We start from the raw sequence: 23997 nt of genomic DNA, 5'->3' as shown, positions 1-23997 counted from the left end.
ACATATTTCATTGATTCTAAGGTGCACATTTTAATATCTCTGAAATTGGGGTGCATCTTGTAATTAATGGCATGACCTAGTTTAATCAGCTGTATTTATTTTTTCTTGGTTTTAAAGTAACAATAACATCGTAAATTACATGAAGTATAGTAGTTCCACAGAGTACCTTGGAATCAGATAATTTAAAAGTACACATAGGAGACATGGACTTTTAGTGAATGTCCCAATACAGAGTGGGAGATAATCTGAACTGAAAGTTAGGGGATATTCTCTGAACTATAAATCTCTGATTGAGAAAAATATCAGGGCACATTTGAAATTTAACAAAAGAGAAGGTGAGGTCCCCTGTTATGTACACACATAGTATACTTACTTTTTCCTCACTGTACTTTTTTCAGCATCAAAGACCAACTTGATTTCTGTGCCCCCCGTAGCTTCAGACATCCGTGAGAGCAGGAACTGTGTCTTTCACGTTCATCACCATGTTTCCAGCACCCAACACAGTTTCCAAACTGTCACCTTGGCAACATGTAGGGGTTCCACGGAGCATCTCCGGGGGCTCTTCTTTGGCAGGATATACAACACACACACACACATCAACAGTGTAGTAGGTTGAAGCTTAGCTCCCAAAATAAATGTCTGTGTCCACATTGCTGGGAGGTTGTTACCTTATTTGGAAGAGGGATTTTTGTAGATGTAATTAACAGTTTTGAAATGAGATCATCCTGGATTACCTGAGTGGGCTCTAAATCCAGCGACAGGTATCATTCCAAGAGCAGAAAGGCTGAGGGTGAGTTGAGACAGAAGTGGAGGCCTGAGACTGGAGTGATACAACCACCAGCCAAGGTTTCCCTGAGCCTACCAGGAGCTGGAAGAGGCAGGGGGCAGAATCTCCCCTAGGGTCTTCCAAGCATGTGCAGCCTGGCCAGCAGCTTGATTTGGGATTTATTCTCTCAGCACTGCGTGTAAGAAAATAAATATCTGTTGTTTTAAAAGCCACTCCGTTTATGGAAGTTTATCATGGCAGCCAGACTAAAATACTACATATACCTACACACACGTGCACAGAAGCGCACACCTATGTAAACAGACACACAAGCTTCGCTAGCCTAAAGTTAGGTTAATGCCAGGTAATGTTTTAAATTAGAAATTATGAATATATAACTTTACTTTCCGAATTTTCAAAATAGTACAGTTTACCCCAGCCTCCAACAATAGGCTGATGGGTAAGTAGAATTATGGAATGTGGTTTTCATAGTGCTCTCCATGTACCAGCTACAAATCTCATGTCTGCGATCTCACAAGCACGATACCAAGTGCCGGGAACACAAAGGTGAATAAATGTCCTGATTGATGCTCAAGGAGTTCAGAGGCCCCCTGGGTAGGTAGAGTTTTAGACAACTATCACTATGTCATTAGCATTGAAAATGCTTCCCTCCAAAAGTCGGTTGCTGCTGCCGAGAGCTCTTGAGACAGGTTTCACAGAAAACATTCATCTACTACTGAGCTAGCTCTTGAAGAGCGAGTGGAGTTTCGGCGGGTTTGGAAGAGGGAGAATGCTATTTTTGAGAGGAACTGAACAGAGGCCTCTCAGGGGTGGATGACAGGAGCAGAGCTGTGACATGTTGAAGTTTGACCTTTGTCCTGGAGCTAAGCTGACAGCTTTAGTAATCCCTACCCCCCACTTCCAGGACGGAAATAACAGATGGTGTTAGAATAGGTTGCAACAGAATCCACTTGTGTCCCAAATTTTTATGGACTCCATGTAAAAATTAGTAAATAATGAGTTACAATGATATGTGTTCTAATAACATGGAAGCCACCAATAGCTCAGCAATCTCTGAAGAGGCTTAATATAGAATCCTTGGGCCTTCTGTATTTCCTTCCTTGTCTAGCTAATGATAATCAATCAGTCTCTCTCTCTCTCTCTCTCTCTCATTAGAATTTGAGTGGGAGTCAAGTTTTCATAGAGAAACTTGAATTCACTCCAGTTTTTATTTTAAGAATCAGTTATTTCACAAACTTTAACATTATACAAAATACTACTTTTTTTTCCAAAATACTACTTTTAAACAACATCATCTACCGTAGTTACATCAAGACACCACAATTTGAAGATCAGTGTGTAGGCAAATGACTCATCTTTGCTCCTGAGATTTCCTAGCACAGGGCCTATCTACAAAAGAGTTCCTCAAATGTGTGTTAACATGAGCCACGAGAAAATGCTGAGGGGCTTTGAGAATGGGAAAGGACCAATAAGATTTAGTTTCTGGAAGGATCGTTCTGGTGTCATTTGGGAAGGTCATTTACAGCAGGAAAAATATGGAATTATAGAGTGACAAATATTTGGAAGCTGTAGGGTTATAGCGAAGAAGAAAGTTGGCCTCTAGCCAAAACTAGTCAAGTGGGAATATAGAAGAGGGGGTGAATTGGAAGTATTTTAGAGGTGAGATTTTTAGGACCCATGACTGGTATGGGTTATGAGAAAGAAGGAAGCCCTCAGTAGTCCTGAGGTTGCTGGCACGGGTGCGGATGCCCTTATCAGAGGTAGGAACACAGATGGAGAAGCAGATTGCAGGTGGTGCGTCAGAGGGGAGCCTAGGTGAGGCTGCAGTAACAGCTCCAAAATGTCAGTACTTCCAAACAGCAGAGGTGCGTTCTCCCTTGTGCTATGTTGATCACAAGTTGGCTGAGGGCTCTGCTCTACGTCACCATCCTCACCGCAGGACCCAGGCCTGCAGGACCCAGGCCTGCAGGACCCTGTTTATGCTTCCCACCTGCTGAGGCAGGAGAGAGAACATGGTGGATCACACACTGGCCCCTTCAAGCTTCTGCCCAGACGTGACACACCTAACATCCCTCTAACATTTTACTGTTAGCGGCAAATCCCATAGCCACACCTAACTCTCAGAGGGTAGAGATGTGTAGTCTTTCTGTAGGCCAGGGAGATGGTGATTGTGCTGAGAGATGTGGGAAGGCAGCGTGCTCATTTGTGGATACGTTGAGCATTAAATATTGAAGGGAAGTTCAGTTCAGAGGGAATTGGACATCTGGGCTTGCATCTTGAGAGAGTTCGGGGCTAAAGAAATAGTATTGGAAGATTTCAATGTAATGGTCATAAAACAAGCCACAGGAGTGAATAACTTTGATCAGGAGGGAATAGAACCTCTACTAATGATGGTAAAAGATCAAGGTTAATATGTTTGTGGTTACAAATATCACAACCCTGAGGCCATATTTTTTAGCAGCAGCTTATTATAACTTTTAAATAATTTTAAGTAACTGTTGGCAGAGGGGTGGAATTAATCACTTAAACGGAATTTAGCTTTTTCAGACTCCAAAATCGCTGACTTGCACTTAGTAATTTAAAAGGTACCTTTAGATTTTGCCCTAGGGTTTCTTCCAATTTTCTGACCCAGTTGGAAAGAAAAAGTATTGCAAAGAATATTAGCCATAGTAGTTTAAACTGAAGATCAGTATAAGTTGATTGATACTTAGATTTCTGAGTACTCAGAAAATTAGAATACCTTATAAGATTTTCTGACTGGTTGTACCTCAGACAAATAAATATACAGGCCTAACCTTGCTGTTACGATACTCTTTTTTACAGCTCCAATTACTGGCAAAGGGCGGTAGTTAATAGCACTTTTTCCCATTGGCCAGTGTAAATACATAAGGAGACATGTTTTTTTTCTATTCTCCATTCTCTTAAAAGGTTCTTGCGCTTTTGCCTGCCCAAACTCCATAGGGGGTCTCACTTTTTAAATTTTTTATTTGGATGTGTATGGTTACACAAAATAAATTCTCCTCCCTTTACGATAATGCACTTATCAGGAAAATGGAAAAAAAAACAAACCCAGCTGTAGTGTGTATCACCATTGTTTCTTTGAATCAAAATATCAGTGATGGTAAAAAAGGACAATAATGGTCTTCACAGTCAAAGTGAACACATATTCATTGAACTTCTCTTCTATAGCACCCTACTGGAAATAATTAAAAAATTAAGAAGAAGAAAGCCACAGCTTTTACCTTCTTTTTTAATATTTTATTTATTTTTAGAGAGAGGGGGAGGGAAGAAGAAAGAGTGGGAGAGAAACATCAGTGTGTGGTTGCCTCTCATGTGTCCCCTGCTAGGAACTTGGCCTGCAACCTAGGCATGTGCCCTGACTGGGAATCGAACCGGTGACCCTTTGCTTCATAGGCCCATGCTCAATCCACTGAGCTATACCAGCCAGGGCAACTTTTACCTTCTTGACACAAACACATAAAACTATTCAAAGTAACTGTTCCTTATTCCCTGAACAAGGCTGCTGGTGTTTACTGCTAGATAATAATTATTATTAACATTCATTGAGGATTAATGGTCATGCCATTTATTGATTCTCACAATAACTCTGTGACATAAGGCTTCCTACAAGGAACTGAGACTGAAAGAAGGAATAATTGGCTCAAGGTCACAGAGTGGAAGAAGCCAGCAGCCAGCCAGTTCTAGAGTGCTGCCTATAGCCCGCCCCTCTCAGCTCTCAGACCAGCAGGGAGTTTTTTTTCCCTCATATTGTACGTTGCAGAATGAGAGATTCTTTTGCTAATTGTCTTTATTTAAAATGGAACCACTGATAGGCAACATACAAAGGAAAGGCCTGATGGCACTAACTGAAGTAAAGAAAACCGCAGGGCCCCACAGCACTGTTCACGGGGCGGTGGGGGGAGGGGACTACACTAGACATTTTAGGTGTTGTCTTCCTGCCCCATCCTGCGCAACAAGGGAGACTTGGGGTGGGAGGTGACAGGTGAAAGTAACATAGGGACGGCATTCATTGTTCTTTCTTGGCATTTAAAACATTTGTTTCCTGATGGCCTTCAGTGGTATATACATACATGTGTGTGGTATTTCTACGTATAAACCCGTACGTTTAATAATATCCTTCATTTACCTTGGGGTGAGATGTGGTGAAACCTCAGCCTTCTTTCCAGAAAGGCCCTGCTCCCGATGCACGTCAGTCACAAAGCCCACAGTTATAGTTGAGTCCTTTCTTTGAACAGAGGAGTAGCATATTTTGTGATCCTGTAGTGAAATAGCAAACACTATGGAAGCCAAGATGGGCTAGTACCATGGAAAGTGACAAGAAAGAACACAAGAGGCATAATCAGGGCGTGTGGTCACACTTAGGCTCTGGCACCAACAGATGATCCCGTTTTTCCCTAATACGCATCTCTCCTGGCAACATTTTTACATTGTGTATCGATGAGAACAACTGGAGCAGTGATTCTCGAAGCTTCATCTTTTGGAGAGCTGATGAAAGCTGCAAATGAACATGTGCCTAAACACAGAGTTTTCCTCATAGTCTCAAAGTGTTCATCACCTGCTCAACCCCTTGCGCAAAGCCAAGGACTCGGAACCCCACGCTCTGTCACTGGGTCTGTCGCTGCATAGCACGGGGACACTGCCTCACTGTGGGGCAAGTAGCCACGTGGCGGAATGTGATCATTGACATCACTGGGAATAGAAAGGTACACCCTGTCACAGTATTTTATCTCATACCTTGAGTTCATGAGAAGGCCTTCAGCAGGTTGGGACTTGGTCATCAGTAAGGGAGTGGGGAGGTGACGGTATCCCGGAGTGGGAAGTAACAGGGAAGGTTTCTCAAAAATGAAAATGTGCTGCTCACGCATGTCTGATTTTCCTTTCCCGAAGTGCCCCCACTCCTTACCCCTGTCATCAGAGAGCAACGAGTTTACCCAACCAGGGTACCTGGCCAGGGATTGGTAAGATCTGGCCTGCTGCCTGTTTAAGTACATGAAATTTTTACTTTGGAAGATAGGCTCACCCGTATTGTCACATGATGTCTGTGGCTGCTTCTGCACGTCAGCCGCAGAGCTGAGTCACTGACACAGGCTGCAGAGCCCACACGGTCTAAAATCTTTACTCTCTGCCACTGGACAGAACAAAGGTTGCCAACCCAGTCCTGAGCCATCTGTTCTCACCCAGTTTTCTCTGAGAAAGCTGTTGTTTATTTACGTAGGTGAAAGTTGAGATGTCTTCAGATTCTGGAAGCTAAGGTGGACATAAACGGGTCTCCTGGACGCTCACGTAACACTGGTTTAATACGTGGTAGCTAGCTCTTTGAAAATGGGACAAGAGCAATTCCAAAAGTAAACCCCTCCCTTTCAACATACAATCTAGTGATTCTTTATTATTTGTACCCTTATCTCTTTGTGAAATGACTTGATTTGTATCTTAGGCCAGAATCTCCAGTGCCCTTATAGACTCTGCCTTGTTAATACGAACTGAGTTATTTAGTGTAACACTACATAGCTCAGAATCAGGAAAGTCAACCCACCTCAGTAACCACATATAATGAACTTCAGCAACATTATTTATAAATTATGTGGTCTCTTGTATTGTCCATAGACTTCCTTTTACTGATGTCACTAAGAACTGTCTATAGAAATAGACATCACAGTTTGGGGAACATGCCTGGGACGTGTGAAGCAAAGGGGAAGAACAGACAAGCCTCAGGCCTGAGCTGTCCATCTTTTCGTACTAGCATTGTGTCATTTTTTATAACCATCCCAATAGATTTGAGAAATGTGAGAAAGGGAACTGTATCTATACCAGTCCCGAGAGGTATTATTAATCGTTTATTGCTTTTCTATAAAACAAGTATAGCTTTCTCTGCTCACCATTACATTGATAGGATATGATAAGAACAGAAAAAGTTGCATTAATGTGTCTATATTTAAAAAGTTTTCTATAAAGCCAAGGGAGTTTTTGTTTATATGGATAATAAGGAGAAGAGTATACATGGTAATACCACTCCTCTCCATAGGACTATGACTTAGAAGTTTATTTGTTGAATGGTTTAATAAACTTTTAAGTATGCAAAAGTAAAATTTGAAAACAGAGAATTTAGTTGAATGTTTTGATATAGCTAACTGCTTTCTTATTGAGCCATATATAGTAAATTCCAGCCAAAAAAAACCCAAAAACCTTAAATTTGATAATACATACTCAGAGATTCTTTGGCTTAAAACGTGAGGGAACAATTTGTGTAGTAAATGTAAATGAATCAGAAACCCACTCACAGCTTCCTACTGAATGGAAATTAGACGGTGATGGATGCTGCGAATCTATGTGAAGCAGTTGTGACTGCTCTTTGTGGGTGCTCCTCATAGGAACAGCACCTATAGTTCTAGAAGCAGCCATGTAAGGAGCCGGACTTGGTGCTCTCTATGGCTACAGTACAGTCAGGGCCGCTGATGGCTGTGGCAGGCGGGCCTGCTGGGATGATGTATACCGCACACATCTCTTAATAAGACACTGCCATCCGGTTACTATTGGGAGACTGTGCTTGGTAACACTCACCAGGGCTAGATTTTTCTGTTTTCATCCTGCACTTTGTAGAGTTTCATCTTCCCCGTGTCTTGAAACTTTAACTCCCAGGTATACTTTCCTGGCACAACTATAGGAAATGCAAGTGGATTTGAGAAAGTGTTGGTGGAAGCAATGATAATTGATTCAAAAAGCCTCATACGAGTCATTTGATGAGCTCACAATCATAACAATATTTGAAATACAGAAGCACTGGTGCTATATTTGTTGACTTCCTCCTTACTTTTGTAAGTTTTCCAAAAGTTACTTTTGTTTGTTTTTTGGTTTGGAAATTGTTTTTGTTTGTACCCCAGTCATACATGGGTCTCCATCCCAATTCCCTGTTGACCCTGTGTGTGAATTTAGGAAATTAAGGAGCCTTACTAAATTTGTTTCCTTGTAGGAGGATCCCAGCTTTGTCTAGGAAAGACCAAGTCTGCGCTTCTTGTCCCAGCATCATTAATAACAGTGCCCTCTTATATCGAAGTGTCCTGATTGGGGCAATATGTTATATGTATGTCTTATTTATAGGTGAAATGGAGATGATATGAATGTGTGATTGTCTGGAGTAATATGAAAATTGATAGCTCAATTCTTTTTGTTTACAAAATAAAATTTTTGTTACAATAGGTAACCTTGAATTCTACAATGGTGAATACTTTTATCACATATATATAACATATAACACATATATAACATATATATATAACATATATGTGTGTGTTATACAAAATATATACTATGAGGAAGTTGCTATCTGTGAATGGGAGAGCCTATTTTGGTAACTATTTATTGTGTATTGGTAATCAAAATTCTCTGTAATTTGAAGGGAATAATTACTCCTATATTTATGTCATTAGAGATTTTTCACTGCACAGCAGTGTCCCCATCTGTCATTTGAGTTAATTTGAAGGCTGTGGTACCCTCTGGGCAGAGCATCATTTAAAATTTAGAGCAATTCTTTTGAAGCAACATGCATTTTTACCTCGACATTACATTTCCTGGGATGACATGGTTTTGCTTCTGCAACGATAATTTGCGAGAGTAATTTCTATCATGTTCCTGGGGGTCTCATTTTTCCTACAAAAAATTAATTTCATTTAATACCATGTGATTTGATTCTGAGATTATTATATATGCTAATTAAATGTTTGGAATTTACTATAGGGATTTTAAACTATTTTTAGAAGGTGGAAATAATTTGTTATGCTATATAGTAAGCTGATTAATTTTGCATTTGAATTCTGCAGGACAGACTAAACCATGTTTATACATTAAACTTAGGTGAGTTGAACTAGAAGTCTGGAGCTTCAGCCATTCAGCTTGACCTAGTCATCTTTCATTAGAAGATTTCTGGTTTATATTCAAAAGCAAGAAATTATTAATTTGTGAATTCTAAGTATTACTGTATGTGATCATTTTGACAAGACGTGTATTTATAACATTCATTTTCCTTTTCTTTGCCCCCCCCCCAAATAACAATGTGAATGGTGCGGGGGGGGGGGGGCGAATATATACCTCCATTTGAGGAGCCGACTGCTCTTAGGCATTTCTGAGCTATTTTACACATGGATCATAGGTATGCTACTTTTGAGTAGATTCTTTTCTGTTCCTAAAAGATGCTCAGGAAGACCTATCTGTAATAGTTCTTTGGCATTTTTATGTGATCCTGAATGTAAGCTATGTATCTTTTTAAAGTTCAGTAATTTACCCTTTATACTAATATGTGTAGATTTTTCCACCTGCATCCCTTAGTCTGTATAGACAGGGATGCCCTTCTCCAAAGTGAAGAATCAAAGGGTGCAGGCTCAGGATGAGTAGTGGAGAAACTAAATGATGAGACCAGGTTGGATGTGCTGAGCTGGAGTTGTTGGTGGGACGTCCAGGTGGGGACGTCCCCTGGGCAGTGTCTTGCTCCCATCCATGGGCACAAGTGTTCTGTGATCACATGTAGGAAATGGGTCCAGCGTGGTGACTGGGAAGGGAGGCAGGCGACACTTCCAGGAGGAATTGTTTCCTGGGCTGAGTCTTGAAGGACAGGTAGGAATTAGCCAGTCTGGGAGAGCTGTTCTGTTTTCCTTTCTCTCTCAAACACCTCTTCCCTGGATTTAGCCTTCTGTTCATCTCTGAAAGTTACACCCTTGTAAATGTTTGTGCCATGAGAACATATGCATTCAATACTCACTGTTCTGGACCAGCCCATCTAGGAAGAGGAATATAGAGCTCTTTCCCTTGCCAGTGCCAGGTCATTTCATCAGGGCAGGTTGGAACAACTGGAGTGGGATCTGGCACTGTTGGGTAGCCAATGTTCCCAGGGGTGGCTTTCCTTGCTTTCGGTTCAGATGGTATTACTGTTTACTTGTGAATCTTTTTTTGTGTTTGGAAATCTTTACTCTCCTGACAGTTACCACCGCCCCCCCACCCCCGCCCCGTGGTGACTGTACCTTAATCAGGATAGAATGTGAAAGGTTTGGTGACTCCCAAATATGCAGTGGGATTGTCACTGTGCTTTGAGATCTAGCATAATTGTAGAATCACTTTGTTGAAACCAGAGAGGGCCTTCTGTCCTAGAACCCTGGCCAGGCAGCTGGCGCATGTAGAAACTGAGGTCCGAGGGCCACTGGCATTTAGCAAGTCTGCGTACATAAGCAGAGCAGGACTTGAGACCCCTACCTCTGAGCCCCATGCTGTTTGCAGAGAGTAGATGAGGTGTTTTTTTAATGTACTGAACAGCTCCATTGAGGAATAATTCACAAACCATACTATTTATGCTTTTAAAGTATACATTCAGAGATTTTTATTATATTCATAGAGTTGTAGAACCAGCATCATTATCTAATTCCAGAATATTTTTGTCAAACCCATTAGCAGTCACTTCTTCTCCCTCTCCCAGCCTCCGGGGACTATCAGTCTACTTGTGTTAAACGTTATGTGTCCTTCTGTGACTATCATCCTTCACATAGCATTCTGTTTTCAAGGTTCATCCATGTTGTAGTGTGTATATGTACTTCATTCTTCTTGTGGCTGAATAGTACTCCACTGTATGCATCTATCACACTGTATGTATTCATTCATCAGTTGAGGGACATTTGTGTTGTTTTCACTTTTGGCTCTTAGAAATATTGCTGATACGAGCATTTATGTACAACTTTGTGTGTGGACATGCATGGACGTTTTTATTTCTCTTGGATATATGCCTAGAAGTGGAATTGCTGGGTCATCTGGTAACTCCGTGTTTAACCATTTGAGGAAATGCCAGCGTCTTTTCCAAAATGTCTGCATATTTTACGTTCCCACCAACAATGTGTGAAGCTTTTAATTTCTGCACATCCTTAATGTCTGCCTTTTTGATTATTGCCATTCTAGAGAATGTGAAGTGGTGTCTTTGTGGTTTTGATTTTCATTTCCCTAATGACTATGATGTTGAGCATGGGCCCATTGACTGTTTGTGTATCTTCTTTGGAGAAATGTTTATTCAAATTATTTGCCCATTTTTTCATTGGGTTATCTTTTTATTGTCAAGTTGTAAGAGTTCCTTGTGTATTCTGGATACATGTCCTTTATCAGATATCTGTTTTGCGAATATTTCTCTCCTTCTGTATATTAACTTTTCACTTTCTTGCTGGTTTTCTTTGAAGCACAAAGGTTTTACATTTTGATGGTTTCAAGTTTATCTGTTTTTACTTTATCACTTGTACTTTTGGTGTGACATATAAGCAACCATTACTTAATCCAAGGTCACAAAAATTTCCTCCTATGTGGTCTTCTAAGAGGTTTTTGGTTTTAGCTCTTGCACTCATGCCTTTGATTCATTTTGAGTTGATTTGTGTGTAGATTACTTTTAAATGATGACTTATGGGTGTTTTCCAGCCATCTGCTTGTGTTTTAGTCCACATGAAATTACACAAAAAGTTTAAGAAAAAATCCATTTTCACTTGTCCCTGTCTTATGTTTGGTCATTCGGGGAAGCCACTTACTGACATACAATGATTAATTTCATTTTTTTTAACCTCATGCTATTGTGAGCTGAAGAATACACATGTTCTCTTTTACGAGTCAGTGTAGTTCGAAAGACTCTTGCTCTGTTAACCTGAACAGTTGGTCTCTGTTCTGGAACAATATCTTCATTTTCTGAGAACATTTGTTTGGGATCTTTCCATGAAAGCATCTCTCTTCCCATCAGCCTCTTATCTGCACAATGAACAAAGCATCTGAGTGGAGGGCAGAAGCCGAAGACATGCAGGTGACTTGGAAACTGCTACATCCCGTATGGTCCGAGTGCTGAAAATGTACATCTGCACCAAAGCTGAGTTTGAGAAACTTCACAGTCCATTCTACCAAGTTTTCCTATGAAGTCATCCATTATTTTTGTTATTCATTGCAACAGGATGATTTTTAGTCCTTCAATAGGCTGAGTTCAGTATTCAGTGATTCTGCTTTTTCTATAAAGAGCATGTTTTAAATGTAAGGGTATCATTATCTTATACAATATCATTTTTATTTAAAGAGGCTTCGGCTATCCTGAAATATCACATATTGAATAAAAAGCTGAAGTGGAAGTTTGGCACTGAATTCACATGACTTGGTTTACATTTTTAGTTATTATTTTGATATACTTAGCTTTTCAGGCCGTTACAAATGATTTTGTTATAAGTAACTTAGTTCCACATGTTATGTTAATGAATAGGAAAATTGAGACATCTGATAAATACTGTCATAAAAAGGAGCCTGGGCATGATTTAAGCCATAAAGTGGTTTATTAGACGTATTAAATAAAACAACAGATCTTCCCTTCTGCTTTTTATTTTTAAACGATAGATTAGTAATGATTTTCATGTAGCAGTACTGTAATTTAGTTTAGTGTTTGGCAGAACCGCCTCTGGACTATTCAGAGGGAATTCTTCTGCCGAAAGGAATGACAGTGTGCACCTGCCTTGAAAATGGATAGGAGCCGTGGAGCTGCATGGGGTTGAGTCCTGGGGCGGACTGAAGTGCTTTCCAGTGCTGTCGCAGTGACCTTTCCGGGGAACTGTGTAGGCTGCACCAGGGACAGGAAGTTTGCTGTGTTTTGGAATGCAAGTAAAAATATTGGCACATTGTCTCTCTGGAGGACTCTGAGAGCACTTTTCTTTCTGTGCAGGCTTGGGAGGAGGGATTCTGGACAGAGAGATCTGCTGTGTGGGTTGGCTTGGGTCCGAAGAAGGAACCCTTTGAGATTCAGATCTGATTACGGAAAGAGAGAAATAAAACTGTGGTGGGGGCTGCTTTTGTTTCTGGATACAAGGCAAGGCCACTACTGTCTGTTTGAAAATTGCCGGTGTCTCAGTGAACAGGCATTAAATAGAGAACACGATCTTCATGTGCTAGAGTACAACAGGTAGCAGCTTTCCTCCTCTGCTTCTTCCATTTCTTGAAAGGCTGTATTTACGTGATGGGTGGCTATTCGGAAGCTCACATGCACTGTGTTTACGCTGTACCCAGTGGTGTGCTTTCTTTAGATGGATTATTTAATCCTCACAGCACCGGTTAAGCTCTGTTGTTATCCCTGTTTTACCGAGAAGAACGGAAAATGAGGGGGTTGGGCTTCCAGAGCTCAAATTTGTCCATGGACTTCTGCATAAAAATTTTTTTTAAGAAATCACAGTGACAAAGATATTGCTTTCCATATATTTAAGGGCATGTTGTCTGGGGACTTGCTTCTGTACCGCCAGGCTTCCTCAAGGATCTTTTTCTCTATCAAAGAAAATCTAAGACCTGGGGCCCTGAGGTCCCTCAAGTTCCTGAGACAGCTTCTGCTACTCATGAATATAGTTCTGTCTTTTATTTGATCTTACAAAAGCATCATTTGTAAGAAGCACTGTTATTTTATATAAAGCTAAAGAAAGAAAGCAGATGCCAGATTAACTCTAACACTGCTTTTTATCAATAAAGCAATTTTTTACTGATTAAAAAGGTTTGTTGAGACTTACTTAAACGATCTTTACCTGTAGGTCATAGAAACAAGAAAATATATGTGAAGTAAAGTAAGGTGTTTCTAACTCTTCTTTACATTCTGAGTTGAACTCTTGTGCATTATTTTTTTCCCATAAATGTCCATGGTTTTCCACAGTATGGTTCTTGGTGCTGTTCAGAGCATTGTTGAGACAACATTTCTTAGGAATGCTCTATTATTCTCTCCAGATTTTTTTCCCAAATTTTGACAAGTTCTAATTGGCATGCACAGGAAATGAGGGTACATCACAACTACCACCTGGCCAGCAGTGATTGTAAGATGCTGCCCAGGTTTGGAGATTTGTTGTAGGATCACAGTATAGTGTTGCACCATCAAAGGAGGAGGCAAAACCAAAAGCCCGGGTTTCTTACCTGCATCACTTTTTATGGGGCTCATCATTTTACCTCTTGAGTGTGTTTGAGCTGGTTCCTGGTAATGATAGCAAGAGTACAGGCAATGCCCTGCTAGTAATATTAAGCTGGCTGGCTGGTTAATTCACTCCTGAGAATTTGAACTAGGAAATATCGACAGTCCTGAGATCTGAAGCTAAAACGTCGTGATGAAGAGAGGTACCAGAAGGCCATTATAGCCATGTGGAAGCTGTGCGATCTTAAGCAAATTACTTAACTTCTTTGTGCTCCATTTTCTTCATCTTGAAAAAATAAGGATGATGGTTTCCACCTCAGAATTTTTTGATCTAATGAGCTAATTTCTGTAGCACCTTTAAAACATTGCCTTAACATGCCAGTAGGTGCTGTTTGTGTTAAATAAATTAGTGAATAAACAAATAAATGACTGATACCATTAGAAGGTAGGGAGCAAGTTGTGAGCAGAGGCCCGCCAGTGGAGAGGAGAACAGAGCAGCTGTGCAGGATATCGGGCTTGGCCCCTGCGGGCCTTGAGGGCCTCCTTCCCTCCTGGGGGAGCCGCACAATGGGAATCCCACGGTGGGGCTGGGGGCCTGGGAGTGGGAGGTGGGCCCACACCTTCCTTTATATACCACTTTCCCTGAGTGTGAATAAAGGTCACGTGTTCCGGGGTGGAGGTTGGTGGCTAATGGAGACCGCGGGGGTGGGGGAGTCATGGGGAGCAGTGGGTGCTACGGCTCCCCACCCAACATTGCCCTTGCCATCACAACCACTGACTGGGGGTGTTCTTACCAAAAATAACCCCACCTTTTAAAGTTTTTATTATGATTAACAAAGTCATCCTGTAACTTTGCAACCAAACTATTTAAACTGCTTCCTCGATATCTTTTGGTCCAGAAATGACCCAGGATAAGGCCCAATGCATGGGCTTGTGAATATACTGAGCCCTCTTGAGTTGGATAGGTTTCCCAAGACTGGAGAAAGTGCCTGAAGTAAATGTGCATAAGGAATAGTGAAGTGTCTCCTTATACAAACAAATTTGGGTTCTTGATTTGTGAGTCGAATCCATGTTTATCTGACATCAGCCTAGGACACAACCAAGGCTCTTATTCCACAGTCCTACCTTCTTCCTTCATATTCTTTTGGGGGAAGAACTCAACTTTCACTTCTCTACAATCCCTCGTGTGAAATAACAGAAGTAGTAACTACAGCGTGAAGAAAAGTGGGCTTTAGGATTCTATAGACCTGCCTTCCAGTGCCTGGCAAGCCTGCAGAGCCTCCGATGTGTTGTTTCTCAAATGCCAGTGCTAGTATTTACTCTGGTGAGCTATTTGGGGGGTTCTCTGCAGTCTTGTACCTTAAGCTCTTAGTCTTGCAAATCATAGTGCCAGCTCAATAAAGTCAATAAGACATGCTCACAGTTAGATGTCCCAGCTTTGTTAAAGCACTGGTGGGGGTGGGGGTGGGGGTGGGGATCAATTTGGCACCTTTTCTCAATGGTATATACACTCCCTTCCGCAGGTGTCCTTACCGAAATGAGCCAAGATCTGTTTCTCATTCCAGTCTCCAGCTCTGAAGCTCTTGCGTGCTGGATACCAAGTGTTAAGAACTGTAACACTTGTTTTAGTGACAATTACTTTAAAATCCTTATTGGTGGCCCTAGATATCCCGAAAGCAGTCTTGGAAGGCAGCATTGGTATGAGCAGTTTTCATTTTACAAATAAGACTGGAATCCATCCGTTAAGTAATCGCCCAAAGGTGAAAGATACATTTCATTATAAACTTAAAAATCAGCTCAAGTCAGTTCCTTGTTTCTGTGTTCCAGTGTAATTTATCACGTGGTGAGGACTTGACCCTCCTTTGTTCCTGCCCTGTTTTATTCCGATCAGGAAAGAATAGGGGGCTGCCGTTGTTTCTGACTCCCTTTCTCAGCAGCAGGACAAGTGAGTCACAGCTCCCTGAGGAGAGGAGTTCATTGGATAAGGGTTCGGCTGCCTCTAGGGCATTCATTGGGGGCCAGTAAAGGAGTACTAGCTCTCGTCGCTCTCATCACAGGAGCAAGGCCAGGGGCCAAGGTGGGGAAAGTGTGAGGGCTCGGCAAGCGCTTGTGGAAGTTGGGGGGCTGGTGGCCATCCCCAGCCTGCTCGCTTGCATGTGAGCCTCGGTTCAGACCAGAGCAATCAGACTTTCTCTGCCAGATAAAGTGTGTTTATTTTGTCTCTTATTTAGCTGTGTTATTATAGGCCTTCTCCCTTCCTTATTTTTTGCTTAGAGTAGAAATGGCGGCTAAAGTTCATTTCTTTCCAACTAAGAAAGAATATAGACATGGGGTGGAGGGGTGGACATGTGTAGTTCTTCATATTCTTGGTGGGAGCAGTAATTTGTTCAATAAATTGTTTTTATACCAGGCTTTAAGAGAGGTAGATGTTGGTTATTTTGATGTGTTGGATATTCGTTTTTAATTTTAAAGAAACCCAGTCCAATTGTTGTAGGTGAAACTTAAAGGTAATAAATGTTGCATAAAGGTAAGCTCGGTTTGCCTCACTTAAGAATGTGAAGGGCACAGGAACCGAATATTAGCGCATTTCCAAATAATTTGAAACTGAAACATTCTTTAAAATACATGCTTGAATTATTTATATTGGATTTTTAAGATCAAAGGAGATACAGCAAATAAAGGGTCATTCTTTCTCCCATTCCTTGTGTTTGAAAGCACCCTAGTTTGTTGTCTGCAGGTACATCTGTCCCCACAGAGATGAGATGGTATTGACATCTCAGGGACATTCAGCTTGGCAACCTGTTACGGGTCATCTCATCCTTAACGTTCCTCACCCCTGATAATCACTCTCTTCTTCACCTCTCACCACTCTAGAGTGTCAGTTCCCACCGGCATCGCTGGTTGTAGAACTTTGTTGCTAGAAGGAAGCACCAAAACTCCCCTCCCTATGATGGGAGAGACAGCAGGAGGAGACAAGTGCAAGAGGCAATGGAGTCTCAAGGTCACTGGCTGAGGAACAGTCAAAATATAACATGTCTCCTGGCTCTGCTGCTATTTTAACTATAACACATCGCTTTGGTTGGTTAAATTTGTTTGTTGCCCGGCTATCACTGTTGTCATTTTAATGATAATATATAATGATAATCATTATAGTGGTTTGAAATTTACGTGTGAAATGAAGAACCACAAGGTACACAATATGGTTACTTTCTTTCAACTGTATCTTAAAGGCTCACTGTCTGCTGATGCAGCGTTGGGAGATACCCATGGCATTTCTCGGTCCCTCTAACGTGGGCCTTCACGGCCCTCAGCTCAAACCATGTCTTTTTTGTGTTAGGGCCCACAGCTTTGAGTCAAAGAGCTGGGATTTGAAAGTGTTTCTCCATCTTAAAAATCTCTGTCCTCAATCCAATCACCTATATAGACAGGCTCTAAAACTGACTGCATTTTTATGTGGCATTCTATTAGGTTGTTGGAACTCCTGATTTTCCAACATAACTCCACCTAATTGTCAGACATTACTGGTGGGGTTGTCAACAGTAAAATGTTAATAGTAATTTTTTTAAATCTCTGCCCTTTCATTACCCCGAGGCCATTCAGTGTGTATTCAGAATAAATAAACCTCTCACACGTCAGATTTCATCAATATTAAATCTGAAAATGTCTAATCAGAATAAAACTATCATCAGCTGTGCTTTAAAAATACAATTTGGGGGAAACTATTGGAATGAAGAGGGCAGTGCATACCCTGGCTGGTGTAGCTCAGTGGATTGAGCACAGGCCTGCGAACCACACGATCACGTTCGATTCCCAGTCAGGGCACATGCCTGGGTTGCAGGCCAGTTCCCAGCAGGGGACTCACGAGAGGCAACCATACATTGATATTTCTCTCCTTCTCTCCTTCCCTTCCCCTCCTTCCCCTCTAAGGATAAATAAATAAAAGCCTTTAAAAATTTTTTAAAAAGAGGGTGGTGCATAAAAGCCCTAATCACAAAGCTGTTTGAAAGAACTGACATCTGACTTTAGCTGCTTCATCAGGTTAGTCAGTTGGATTAGAAAAGGCATTGATATTTGCCTAGAAGAGGCTCTGTTTTAATTTTGTAAACTTTTACTCAGAATTTATGCATCAGCTGTTAATTTGAAGTATTTCTTTTAGATCAGAAAGGTATGGATAAATATGTCCTCTTTTTGTAACAGTCATTTTCCTTCCTTGCAAATCACTGTATTTAAAACATTGAACATTAGACACACATGCGCGCGCGCACATTTTGACATTTTAGTTTCTTTGCATTTTCCTATAAATATCAGAATCAGCTTGTCTATATTTACTAACAAAAAAACAAAAATAACTCTGGCCAGGTGGCTCAGGTGGCTGCAGCATCATCCCATGCACCAGAGGTTGTGAGTTTGTTTCCTCTTCAGGGCACATACTTGGGTTGCAGGTTCGATCCCTCATCAGGGAGCATATGGGAGGCAGCCAGTTGATATTCCTCTCTCTCTGTCACCCTCTCTCCCCCCAACCTCTTTCCCCCTCCTTCTCTTTTTCTCCCTCTCCCTCCCTTCCTCCCTGCTCCTTTCCTCTCTAAAATCAATAACCATGTACTTGGGTGAGGATTTAAAATAAATAAATAAGCAAACAAATAAATAAACAACCAAAACAACTCCTGTCAGGATTTTTATTATAATTACATTAAATTTATAAATAATTTTAAGGAGAGTTGATATTCTTAATTAATGATGAGCCTTTCAGTCCATGAATATTATATGTCTCTCCATTTATTTACATTTTCTTTTTCTTTTATTTTGAAGTTGTTTTAGTTTTTAGCCTCCAGATCCTGTACCTGTTTTGTTAGATTGATACAGTTACCTGTTTCTTTCTTTGGGAACTATTTTAAGTGGCATTACATTTCAAAATTTCTGTTTCCAGTCGTTCATTATGACAATGCAAAAATTGAATTTTGTGAGTTCGCTTGATATCCTTCAGTCTTTTTCATTAGTTCAAAGAACTTACATAGATTCTTTAGGATTTTCTATGTAGCTATTCATGGTCTCTGTAAATAGGGACAACTTCATTTCTTTTTTTTTCAATCTGTATGCTTTTTAATTTTTTTTCTTCTTTCAATTGCAATGGCTAGAACTTCCAGTATTATGCTGAATTAAAGTGGCAAGAATGGATGTCCTTACCTTATTCTGGATCTTAGGGGAAAAACATTTGTTCTCTTGACATGATCAATGATGTAGCTCTGGAGACTTTTTTTTTAGATGACTTTTATCAGACTAGAAAGATTCTCTGCTCACCCTAGTTTGGTAAAAGTTTGTTTTGTGTTGTTTTTAATCGTGAATGGGTTTTGAATTTTGTGAAATGCTTTTTCTGTATCAATTGAAATGATCACATGTGGATTTTTCTTTTTTTAGTTTATTAATGTGGCAAATTACAGTAGTTGTCTTCATATATTAATCTAACCGTGAATTCCCACAATCAACTCACTGCTGCAACACTGCGGCAGGCAAGACCCACAGATCTGAACTGATGTAAGTGGGGACTCACTATTAATATTAATACGCTGTTTTGTTGAGGAGTTTCACTTCTAGGTTTATGTGGGATATTGCTGTAGGTTTTTTCCCTGTACTATCTTCGTCTGATGTGGGTATCATGGTAATTCTGGTCCTATAGAATGAGTTAGGAAGTATTTCCTTCCCTCAAGTTTTCCAAAAGGGATTTTAAAATTGGTGTTATTTCTTTTTTCAAATGTTTGGTAGAATTTGCCAATGAGACTATCTGCACTTTGGGATTTCTTTTTTGAAAAGGTTTTCTAACTAAAAACTTAATTTTTTTTAGTAGAGGACTAACCAGGCTATTTTTTTCATCAGTGGGTTTTGGGTTGTTTGTGATTTTTGAGGAGTTAATCCATTTCATCTAAATTGTTGAGTATACATACATGTGTAGAGTTCTTAAGTGTTACTTTGTCTTCCCTTTCATGTCTGCTGAATGTATGCTGGTATCGTCTTTTCTGGTATTGATAGTTTTTATATCTCTCTGGCTAAAGATTTATAGGTTTATTGATGTTTTCCAAAGAACTAGCTTTAGGTTTGATTGATTTTTTCTCTCTCTCTCTCTTTTTTTTTTTTAGTTTCATTGATTGCACTCTCATTTTTTTCAGTTTTTAATTTTCAGGGAAAAAAATGCTCTTATTTCCATCCATCTGATTGCTTTGAGTTGATCTCATTCTGCTTTTTCTAGTTTGTTAAAGTTTAAGCTTAGATTGTTGATTTGAAACCTTTCTAACAAAAGCATTTAATGTTACAAGTATCCTTCTAATCACTATGTTAGCATCTCACATATATTGAAAATCTTAAGACATGATTGCAATATTTACTTTTAACCATCAAGTACAGTTTATAGAAATTACGAGAAGAATAGTTTATTATATTGAACCAGCTATTACCATTTCTGTTGCTTTTCTTGATTCCTGATGTCCAGGAATCAAGATTACCTTCTAAAGTCCAGGTTACCTTCTGGTATCATTTCCCTTCTGTTTGAAGAACTTTCTTTAGCATTTTTTAAAGTTAATCCACTGACAACAAATCCTCTCTTAATTTTTCTTCATCTCAGAATGTTTTTATTTCACCTTCATTTGTCAGGGATCTTTTCACTGGATGTAGACTTCACTGGATGACTGTTCTTTCCTTTCGCGTCTTGGAAAATAGTGTTCTTAATGCCTTCCATGATTTCTGATGAAAAGTCAACAGTCAAATTATATCAATCCTCTTTAGTCCTTTTTTCTTCTGTCATTATAACCAGTCTGCTTTCAGGGCTTTAGTCTTTTCTTAAATGTCCAGAAGTCTGATTGGGTGTGTCAGGGTATGGGTTTCTGTGAGCTTATTCTGTGTGGTGTTTGCTGAGACTTCTGAATCTGTAAGTTCATATATATATATACCAGTTCATACCATCTGTTTTCTACACATCTTTTTTCAGCACCATGCTCTTTCTCCTTTCTATTTGCTTTTCTATTTCCTTTCTCCTTTCTCCTTTCTATCTTTCTCAAGATCTTATTTATTTGTAGAGAGAGGGAAAGGGAAGAAGGAAGAAAGGGAGAGAAACATCGATATTTCCATCGATTGGTTGCTTCTCACAGGCCACCGACTGGGGACCTGGCCCATAACCTAAGCATGTGCCCTAACTGGAAATCAAACCAGTGACCTTTCTGTTCACAGGCTGGCACTCAGTCCACTGAGCCACACCAGCAGGGGCTACTTCTTAAACCATAGTTTCAATGGCTATTTTAAAGTCTTTTTCTAATAATTCCAATATTTGGGTTGGTGGCTATCTTTTCCTTACGAGTTGGTCTTTTTCTGGTTGTGTGCCAAGTAGTGGACATGTTGAATGTTCTATTATGAAACCCAGGGTCGTGTTTAAATTTTAAGCAGAAAATTGATCTTTTGTTTTGCTTTGTGTTAGCAGGCATTCAAACAGGTTAGGTTCAGGTTACGAATTTCGACCCGCTCTTGCCTTCTGGGCTCCAGTGTCGGTTCAGCTTTCGCAGCCTTTGCCGTGCTGCCTGGATCTGACCTCCAAGTGCCACGCGTCACAGTCAGCCTGGGTCTGGGCAGTAGTGTACACTGTAGTTCCGTTTTTACAGTGTGTGGTAGGGTGTTGAAGGCCAGACCAATGCTCATCTTGGAGGTGAGCCCAGGAGTTCTATACAACTTTATGGAACTGCTCCTTTGAGCTTCCTTCTCTCTGTGACCTCACCGGGGTTTTCTGGCCCCTTTGGGCCCTCTTCCCATCCGCTCCTCTGGTCAAAAGTCAAAAGCTCTAGTATTTGCTCCCTGCCCTGCACTTCCTACGATTGCATATGTGTCTAGGACCATGTTGCAAGAGGACAGAGAAACCAAAAAAAGCAACAGTGGCTTTGCCCATTGTCTTGGGACCACCACTTCTCTGGTCACAGAGGGTTCCCTTCCTCAGAGTTTTAGGGGCCTGCCCATCTCTCCCCACCACTGCCACCGGACTGCTTGACGATTGGGGTGTTTTGCTGTGTGATCGTCTTGTCCCCTTCCCCTCTCTGTTTACCAGTTACTCTCCACAGGCCTCAGAGTGCTGCTCCATGCGTTCTGTCTGGGGTTTTCATTGCATGCAGCGGGGAGACCGCGTAGCATACTTAGTTCATCTTATCTGGAGTCTCAAAAGAAACTAAAAAGTCTGTGGCTTTTCTGAGACTTCTAGCCAGGCTGAGGCCCTTGCTTTCGGTACATTGACTTACTTGTTCAACCATTGTGTGTGTGCGTGTGTGTGTGTGTGTGTGTGAGAGAGAGAGGAAGATTGATTGGAGTTTTTGAACTCACACCCCTGTGAGAAACACATTTAGCAGCTGGAGTGCAAAATTGGTGTCGTGGGTCTTTTTCTCTTACATTACATTGTCAAGCCAGAAAATCTGTTTTCAAAGCTAGTAGGGCCAGCGCCTTCCAGCCCTTTCAGGATATTTATATACACCATTCATTCATAATACAGTTAAAGTCATTTGGAAAGACAGCATTTTGAAGGTTGGATCTCACACTTTTAAGATACCCTGGACTCTGTAATGTGATTGCCTTTGGCCTGTTTTCTGGGTCTGAAAGCATGTGAAGCTGTACTTCGGTGGTAATTGCTTCTTCCACTGCCCACCCTCCTCTCACTTCGACCCCACTCAGCAGCAACTCTTGGCCATTCTCATCACAGTGCTGTGGCGCTTGTCTGCAAATGGTACTCTGGGACGTGATTGGTGGCTGTGCCATGACATTTGACCTGTAATGTTCTCACTGACAGGAAAGGACAGCACTTTAAAAAATTCATTAAAAATTCATGTGACGGCCATTGTGGTTTTGAGTTCAAATGATGATATAGTGCTGTGTTATGGTGCTTGAAGCCCAATTGTTACTGTGTCACGTTCTTCAGTTTTACATTACTGGTTTGTCCATGACAAGCCGTAATTTCTGATCTTCATTGGACACGTTAACCAACTTCTGTGGTGTAGAAAGTGGCCAAGCATTTATCTGTTTTGGTGTTTGGTTTTGTTTTTTTTTTTACTTTTTTCCATGCATACTGTAGGCCAACAGCAATTAAGATTAAACAGTGTCCTCACCTGCACCAAGAAGGGGTGAGCTGGAAAGTCTATTTAGAACTAAAGATCACCTCTGTTTGGATCAGTGCTTTTCATTAAGGAAGTCAAGTGTCCTTTAGCAGCGTAGATTAAAACGTTATCAAGAACCCAGGCCGGAAACACAGCTGACAAACTGAAGCGCTCTCTGGCTCCTCTCACTCACGTCTTCACAGCTCGAGTCCACTTGCACAGTTTGGCAATACTGGGTTGGCAGGTTCAGAATATCGTGGCAGCACAGAGTTCAGAGTGGCATGAGTTTCTTCTTTTGAGGTGACTATCACTGCCTTTGAAGAAAGGATTCATTTGGTTAGGAGCAAAGCTTTAGGTTTGGCCATTGACTGCCAATGGCAGTGATTCTGGGAGGTGGACATTGTTATCCAGAATGCTCAAGTTTTTTAAGTGAACTTTTTATACTTGATTCTCATGATATAAATAATCCTAAGTGGTAGATCGTTGGCAACAAAGTCATTAAAATGATTTAGGACATCACTGGGGAGACCTAAGAGGAATAAATTTCTATTAGCTAGTGTAGAATGATACATAGTTTTTTTTAAGTGTCATAAGAAAAAGCTCTATTTTACGCAATAAATAATTGAAGCAGGGCCCTGGCTGGCGTAGCTCAGTGGATTGAGCGCGGGCCTGCGAACCAGACGGTCGCGGTTCGATTCCCAGTCAGGGCACATGCCTGGGTTGCAGGCCAGTTCCTTGCAGGCTAACTACCAGCAGGGGACGCACAAAAGGCAACCATACATTGATGTTTCTCTCCCTCTCTCCTTCCCCTCTAAAGATAAATAAATAAATAAAATCTTAAAAAAAAATTGAAGCAGGGATAAACTGGTATTTGTAAAACAAAAAATTAAAAAATATCTGATATAATCAGGGCTCAAGATTTAGCAACTTTACAGACTTTACATTAAATGCCATATACTTGCACAGGGCACACATTTTAAATTTTTAAACTTATAGCTTTTAATTTTTTATTACAAAAACCCAAAATAATTAATCTGATTGTTATTGACATACCAAAAGGTCAACATAAAATATAGATTTGAAATGGAGAATTTCCCTTTATTCTTTGATAGATAGTAAATGATAATATGGCTAACAGATTAGAATCTCAAATATTG

The 23997-nt window shown here is 40.6% G+C and overlaps 1 protein-coding gene across 2 annotated transcripts in view; it reads left to right on the top strand.

Annotated features, from left to right (window-relative positions):
- GAREM1 (GRB2 associated regulator of MAPK1 subtype 1) overlaps positions 1 to 23997 on the top strand; it is a 176427-nt gene that overhangs the window by 14682 nt on the left and 137748 nt on the right. The gene's annotated exons all lie outside the window — the stretch shown is intronic.

The sequence above is a fragment of the Sturnira hondurensis genome, unplaced genomic scaffold (genome assembly GCF_014824575.4).
Source record: "Sturnira hondurensis isolate 20B ecotype Veracruz unplaced genomic scaffold, ASM1482457v3 Scaffold0001872, whole genome shotgun sequence".
Taxonomy (NCBI): domain Eukaryota; kingdom Metazoa; phylum Chordata; class Mammalia; order Chiroptera; family Phyllostomidae; genus Sturnira; species Sturnira hondurensis.
The sequence above is the reverse complement of the archived record's forward strand: the minus strand, read 5'-3'. Positions and strand labels throughout refer to the sequence as shown.